Source organism: Alligator mississippiensis, chromosome 6, assembly GCF_030867095.1.
Source record: "Alligator mississippiensis isolate rAllMis1 chromosome 6, rAllMis1, whole genome shotgun sequence".
Lineage (NCBI taxonomy): Eukaryota > Metazoa > Chordata > Crocodylia > Alligatoridae > Alligator > Alligator mississippiensis.
The window spans coordinates 56,549,948-56,557,414 of NC_081829.1; the positions used below are offsets into that span (position 1 = coordinate 56,549,948).

The window sequence follows — 7,467 nt, forward strand, 5'->3', positions numbered from 1 at the left end:
AATGATATTGACCTCCCTTGCAAATTATTTTTTTAATCTGACTGCAGAGCATTATAAATAAGAAACTCTCCATTTTGTCCTAGCACAGACCTTCCACTGACTTTGGTAACTAAGTAAGTACATTAGGATGGGTGGGTGGGTGTGAGGGTGTATATGTTTTGTGGGGCAGAGGTGTGACAGAGAGATAGAGAATTCCAGGTGGGTCTAGAAAAGATGTGAGCTACTGGCAGCAAGCATCAAAATAAATTTGTAACTAAGGTGTAAGGGTTTTTTTTTCTCAATCTGTTTACTCACTGGAGTTCACAGGAGGTCAAGCTGGAGACTTGCTTATTTACTTTCCCCATTCTTCCTTTGAATCCTACAGTAGGAGTTCTCCAAACCTTTCTTGATAAGTTTTCCACAGCCCCATTAAACAGCCTGTACATTTATGAATGAGTCTCTTGAGGTGCCACTGCCTTCTGCCTGACTTCAGACTAATGCAGCTAACTACTTTACTCAGATAAAATGAGAAGCTCCTTGCTTCTTTCTCAGACCTGAGGAAGAACACTTTGCATCCAAAAACTTGTCTAACATCTCTCCCACCCATCCGCTTGGGTCAATGAGAGACGCTGAAACCCCCTCCCTTGCTTACCATATCTTCTTTGGAGCATCACAGCTACAGCACATCAACCCTAAGTATCCTGAGTACATCACCCATTATGGAAAGAAAAATGCACATAAGAGCCTGTCAGATAGGAGGTATTTGGGCTCTCTACCCCAATACAGACTGAGAAACTGAAATGGATGTTGGTATAAGTTAGTGGAATTGATATATAAACTGATATATAATTTTTTAATTCCACAGTTAAAAACTTGAGATAAACCTGGACTTTCTTTACCTTTTAATTACTATTGTATCATATCTGCCTTGAAATGAGCACTAAGAGTGCCTTGTTAACCAAAATTGAATTTGCTTTCATTGTGTTTTCCATACACACAGGCTGTGTCTACATGAGACCCTGACTGTGCAGTAGCTTGTTACTACTGTGCAGTAGCGCTGCATAACAAAGTCACCTAAAAGCGGTTCGGCGAAGCTATTGCGCAGTAACCCCAGTTACTTCAAAGTCATTTAGTGCTTGTTAACTAGCACTCTAGTACCTGCTAATCTGGGCACTCTGCAAACCTTTGTTTCAGCACTGTTCTAGTATAATTCATAGACATTTGTGGTATCCAGACTAATTTATACAGACATATTAGATCAATCAAATTAACTGGTAATCACCTAACTGTGATGAAGACTAAACATCAGAGTGTGGCCAATGGAGTATGGTGTTTTGTCCTGTAGAGACTCCCTTTGAAAAGCACTGACAGAGCCTTCAGTTGAGTAGAGAACTGAAGAACCATTGAACAGTTGAGAAGAGAACTGAAGAACCATGAACTGAAGAACCAGAGCAAAAGAATGTCTATGGATGTAGACAGTGCCCCTCCTACACGTCACCTATGGATGTCTTCATAGGGCACACAGAGCAAACTTTGTGTATACACAAGTCCTAAATGGCTGCACAGAAACAACCGTGCAGTCAGTGTCTCATGTAGATGCAGCCACAGAATCCTAAATTGCTCTACCAAGCAGTGATGTAGACATTGCTGGCACTGAATACCACATGGTTGATAGCAGTTCTGCAGTCACGACTGTGTAGGCAGTGGGACACTATTTTGTCTCTTCCCTCTATAATGGAGTCACCCAGTTGTTGTAAGGTGCTGGCCTGTGTCTGGATGCTGGCTTTTCTCTCTTGATAGCATGACTTGCAATCAGTGCCCACCAGGGAAGACAAAATGTCTAAGCTTTTTTCCTCTAGTAATGTTGCCTTTAACATGACAGCTTGGTTTGTCATCTGACTACCCTTTCTGGTTGCTTCCACTGGGCTTTTCCCTAGGAAAGCCTGGTGGTCTTATTTTATATTATGGTTTTTAGAATGACAAATATTAAGAGCTTGAATGTGACTATAAGTGAAACGTGCTTCCCTGGATGTCTTTGGTGTCTCCAAAACTACTAATGCAGGACTGGTCAGGGGAAGATGTTGATATTAGGCACCAATTTTTTTTTGGCAAGAAATTAGATAATGGTTCTTCAGTTCTCTACTCAACTGAAGGCTCTGTCAATGCTTTCCAAAGGGAGTCTCTACAGGACAAAACACCACACTCCATTGGCCACACTCTGATGTTTAGTCTTCATCACAGTTAGGTGATTACCAGTTAATTTGATTGATCTAATATGTCTGTATAAATTAGTCTGGATACCACAAATGTCTATGAATTATACTAGAACAGTGCTGAAACAAAGGTTTGCAGAGTGCCCAGATTAGCAGGTACTAGAGTGCTAGTTAACAAGCATTTGATTAACTGGAGTGAAAAAAATATGGTAGCGCACAGACACCATGTGTTGCTATACTGTAACCTGGCTTTTAGTGCAACAAAAATGTGGTGGTCAAGTGGCGCCTTGTGTTAAGGAGGCTCTGGAAAACGAAACTAAAACCCTACAACTGTGCTGGAGTCTGGCTGAAACACTCCAACTCCCCTCCTGAATAAATAAAAAACTAAACCCAGCGCAGCTCATTATGACATATGCAGGCTATGTCAGGGGTTGACAACCTATGGCATATGGGCGAGAGGTTTGTTTCAGCCTATGAAGGCGGCAAGGACCTGTTTTGTCCTGGTCCTCCACAGACTTTGCACTTACCTTCACTGCATAGGGGATGGTGGTGAGGTAAGGGTAAGTGCTGGCAGTGGGCAATTCCTGGGGGCAAAGACTTGTGCCTTGCAGCAGAGGCCAGGTTGCAGAGTCTAGCCCATGCCAGCAAAAGGCTGCCAACCCCCAGGCTCTGCCATTTTATGTTATAAAAGTGCAAACTCTACAAAAGACATAATTCTTGTTCAAGAAACTTTCTATGCCAAAGGAATAGCAAGAACATAAGCAACAGGAATTGGAAAGGGTCTCCTGGGCTATCAAGTCCAGTCCACTGATTAGGGGACTAAAGACAGCTGAGACAAAACATGATATGAAGAACAGTGAAGGTTTATACTTCCAGTTCTTCCTCTTTTTACCGATATGAAAGACCTGTCTTAGCTCTCTCTACCCAGTGCCCACCAAGTTCTAGACATGTACCAGAGACCTGTCATCACTCAGACAACTTTTAAGCAGGGTAACAAATCTCCCAGAATTAACCCTCTGACAGATTGTTCCTTATAATAATGATGTCTTCATGAGCAACTGGTGCCTCCTGAGACTGGGAGGGCACCATTTGTAAGCATCAGTGACAGCAGCATGCGGCGGTAGCAGTGGCGGGCGGACACCACCCGCAGATATCAGTGGTGGCGAGCAGCGAGTGGGGATCGCCCACAGCCACTGGTGGTAGTGGCGGCAGCCAATCTCAGGTGGGGCACATGCCCCCCCCCAGTGCCCCTCCTACACATCGCCTATGGATGTCTTCATAGGGCACACAGAGCAAAAGAAATAGGCTGGCAATGAGAAAGAACTGGTGGGGCGTCTTGATGACTTTCTGTTCTTTCACAAGTCAGAAAGAAGGGGTAGATGGAAGCTGCTTCTCCTGAGCAGGTATTGGACCTGAAGAATACCTTTGGGAACACACATGCCCCTGAAGAAATTATCCAGGTATCTCTCTGAAGTGGAATGATATAAAGGGAAAGAGAAGTACAGCGCAGAATGCATTAGTGGTTTCATGAATACTTAATAAGGAGGTATCTCTTCCCCTCCCCACTCTTCAAACACCCACAGCTTGTTTATCAAAACATTTCATTTTGCAGACCACCAGGAAGGGCTGAGAGGGCCATTGCAGAGCCACAACTCAGCCTGAGAACTGCTGGTTTACACCCAAGTATTCCTGCAATTAAAGGGAACGAGGTGAGCCTGGCTGCTGCTGTTTCCCCTATAGCAGAAAATACAATGTTGGATGCTGTATGTGCACTCTTCCCTGCCTTGCCCCATGGCAGGTTTGGAACCACAAGCATATATCTGCGTCTCAATAAGCTCTTTCTCTGTGCTACATATTTTGTTTATTGCTTTCAAATCCACCCACCACAAGCCATGCTCCTTCTCTCCTACTCTGGGAAAATGCCATTCAAGATTGTTGCCCAGTTTCCAAAGCATGGATTGTCCCTTTCAGTTGCTCAAAATTCCTTGACCCATCACAACACTGAGAGAACAAGAGACACTGCTTGCCATTGTGCCTGTTCTTTAGGGCCTGAGACCTGTATTTGCTCCACTTTTACTCTGTAAATGAAGCAGCTTGTTTAGCCTCATCCTACCATCCAGACTCCTGTAGAGAGAACAGGAGGTAAGAACCAGTGTTAAGAAGTACGAGAATTCCTGCCCGTAAATAAATTTGTTGTGCTCCTGGGGATTTGTGAATGAATATCCCAGAATGCATGTGAGTGCAGAAAGCACATCTCCAGGAAACCTGGTTCCCCTCCAAGCACCTTGTCAATATTACACAACATATATATTATTGAGAAAAAAAATCATCAGCTTTTTGTCATTTTGCTCTGGACCAGTGGTTTTCAACCTTTTTAAACCCCAAGGCAACCCTTGTTAGACTCAAGGTATACCTCAGAAATTGTCAACTCCTAGTTTTCACTTGTTTTTTGAACTACAAAAAATAATAGAACAATTCTTCTCTAGCAAGTAACTCAGAAAGACCACAGCAGGTCGGAATGCTTTTAAAATGATGAATTTCTATTTGAAATCCATGGGTTTATCTTGTTATTTGTCAATCATGTGCTCATACCTAACAGTGTTACTACTGCATAGGCAACCCGCAACACCCTTGAAAGGATCTTGAGACATCTTGGTTGAGAATCACTGCCCTAGATCCATAAATCACCACCATAAACGGCAAGAAAAGACAAGTGATACTAATGGTGAACTACCTCCTTTCCCTAAAGCAGTGTTTCTCAATCTGTGGGTCGCAACCCAAAAGTGGGTCACAAGAATATATGAAAGGGTCGCAAACAAACTTGAAAAATACATTCTCCTTTGATAGAGAAAAATGTGGGAAACTGTGGCTTTTCCCTTGCAAGCTGACAGAATTCCAGCCTGCAAGGGTCTCCTTGGGTCCTCCATGCCCCACACACTGCGGGGCTGGCGCCTGGGAGCAAGGGTATGGGATCAGGAGCGAGGGGCACTGGGTCAGGACTACCCAATGCTTACAAATGGGTCCTGGTACAAAAAAGGTAGAGAACCACTGCCCTAGAGTATCTTAGGGTGAAATCCTGTTGAATTCTTATTGCTCTCACACACACACACACACTTTATATATTTTCTCCCATTTATGAATTTACATGGATAACTCCTCTGAATACTAACAGAAATTATCCACAGAGATCCTCACATTCTGTGGCAGAAGAATAAAACCATGTGTCTTTCTCCACCTTGGAGTCTGGCAACAGCAATTAGCTAAGTCAACAGAAGTCAGTGCTTTGGATCACCTTGGCTGAAGTCCAAGACAGGGGAACTAAGAAGATTTACAGGGGACCTGCTAATTCCAGACCTGTACCTAAGGCACTTTCTAGAAGGGCCTTTCAGCTAGGGAACGATGCTAAGCTCCTGTCTGCACCACTAATTTCTTATGGAGAAAGGGAAGAAGGTGATGAGAACTTTCCACCTATGACATGAAGGATTGTGCAAGTCCAGGATACTAATGTTGAGTAAGGCTCCTGTCCCAGAGCCAGAAATATTCAGTTTTTGGACAGATGCTCACTGTTAGAGGTAGATGGCCTGTCCTTTTTTAACAAAGTAATTAAAGGAAGTTTGCTGGTGCTGCAACTCCACGCACTAATTCAACTTTCCCTCCTGAAGAACCAGTTTCAGATCTGGAGTCGGTCTGAACTGGAGTTCGGGGCAGGCTGCTGTCTGCAACACCACCAACAGTTTAGGGCAGCTGACAGGCCCTGGCACAGAGATGTCCAGGAAGAACAAGCGAAGGTGCTGTGGGTCAGGCCTGCGGGGCTTGGTTTCAGAGCTGGGTGAAAAGGGGGGCAGAAGGGCTGCATCGCGGCCCGCCTTCTGCCACCTGGCAGAGTTGGGTGGGCAAACAAAGGAGACGGAGAACTCAAAGAAAGAGCAGCTTTGAGAACTGAAGGGAAGGCTGGGACGCAGACACGACCGGCCTCTGCGCCCCATCACTTGGCACAGCTCGCGGCCCGGAGCCCGGGAAGCGCTGGGAAAGCTCCTGCCTCTCCCAACCCGCTCAGGCTGGAAGGGCCCGCGCTGCGCTGGTCGCAGCTGAGACCCGGACCCGCAGAGTACCCCGCTGCGGGGCTCCCACCTCCTCCGCGCCCGCAACTTCCCTCAGCCCCGCTCCCAAGTCGGCCGAGGAGGAGGACGTGGAGGGCAAGGGGAAAGGCTTCCCCGATGCCTCCCGCCCCCGGCCGGGGAAGGGGAAGAGGAAGGGGCACCTTACGCGCTCCGGGCTCCCGCCGCCGCCGCCGTGCCCGCTCCGCTCCGAGCCGCCCGGGCTGGGGGCTGCCGCCGCCGCGCGCGCATCCCGGGCTGCACGGGACGGGGCTGCCCAGCGCCAGCGCCAGCGCCAGAGCCGCCGGGTCGGGTCGGGTCGGGTCGGGTCCGGTCCTCCCCGCCTGCAGGCTGCTTGCCCCGGCCCGGGAGGGGAGGCAGCACAACACCGCCCCGCCCCGCCGGCCGCACAAGGACCCTTCTGTTGGCTTTGTTCGAGGCGCCGCTCGCAGCCGCGCCGCCTCCTCCGAGCCGCCGCCCGGCCTCGCCACGCACCCCGCGCCTACGGGGAGAGGAGGCTGCAAGCCCCGCCGAGCGGCAGGGGGCGGCCACGTGTCACCGCCGAGCCCGCCTAAACTTCGCGAGGGAGTCGCCAGTCCCTGAGACCCGCCGCACTTGAGCGCTTGCAGCTCCCTCCCGGGCCGCTGCGTGCGTGGCCCCGGCCGAGGGGAGGAAGAGCTCTCCCCCGCCCCCGCCTCGTCTGTGGGTTGCCATGCCGAAAGGCCCGGGCCCTTGTGGCTGAGCACTGAGAACAGGGGTTGGGGTCACCGTCTTTCTTACCCTTCCTCTTCCTTCCAGCCCTCCCGTTAATACTGGCCTGGTTTCATTTCTAGTCCTCTTGTCTCAGCTTTCAGCAGCTCAGAACACGTCCCCTGCACGTCCCCCGCCTCTGCGTGTGAGGCTCTGAATAGTGTCCTGCACATTTATTCCCTTTTTTCCTCCAGCAGAGGAGTCTGCTGGGGAAAAATATGTTTCGGGGGCTGGGCCACAGGACTTCTGAGGAGAGGCAGAGGGAACTGGGGTCATTTAATCTGGAGAAGAGAAGTGTCAGGAGGGATTTGATAACAGACTTCAACTAGGTGAAGAAGGGTTGGGAAGAGGACAGAACTAGACTTTTCTCAGTGGTGGCAGATGACAGAACAAGGAGCAATGGTCTCAAGTTGCAGCAGAGAAGTTCA

At 48.4% G+C, this 7,467-nt stretch overlaps 1 protein-coding gene across 3 annotated transcripts in view; it reads right to left on the reverse strand.

Annotated features, from left to right (window-relative positions):
• CHST3 (carbohydrate sulfotransferase 3) overlaps positions 1-7,160 on the reverse strand; it is a 46,499-nt gene extending 39,339 nt beyond the window's left edge. Inside the window, exon 1 of one of the 3 annotated variants that reach the window (XM_019484363.2) lies at positions 7,070-7,160. The gene's annotated coding sequence lies outside the window, so the exon portion shown is untranslated. Of the gene's footprint in view, positions 1-6,453; positions 6,852-7,069 lie in introns of those variants that run through there. The other 2 variants (XM_059729897.1, XM_059729896.1) reach the window with 2 other exon arrangements.
• Positions 7,161-7,467: the final 307 nt, after the last annotated feature.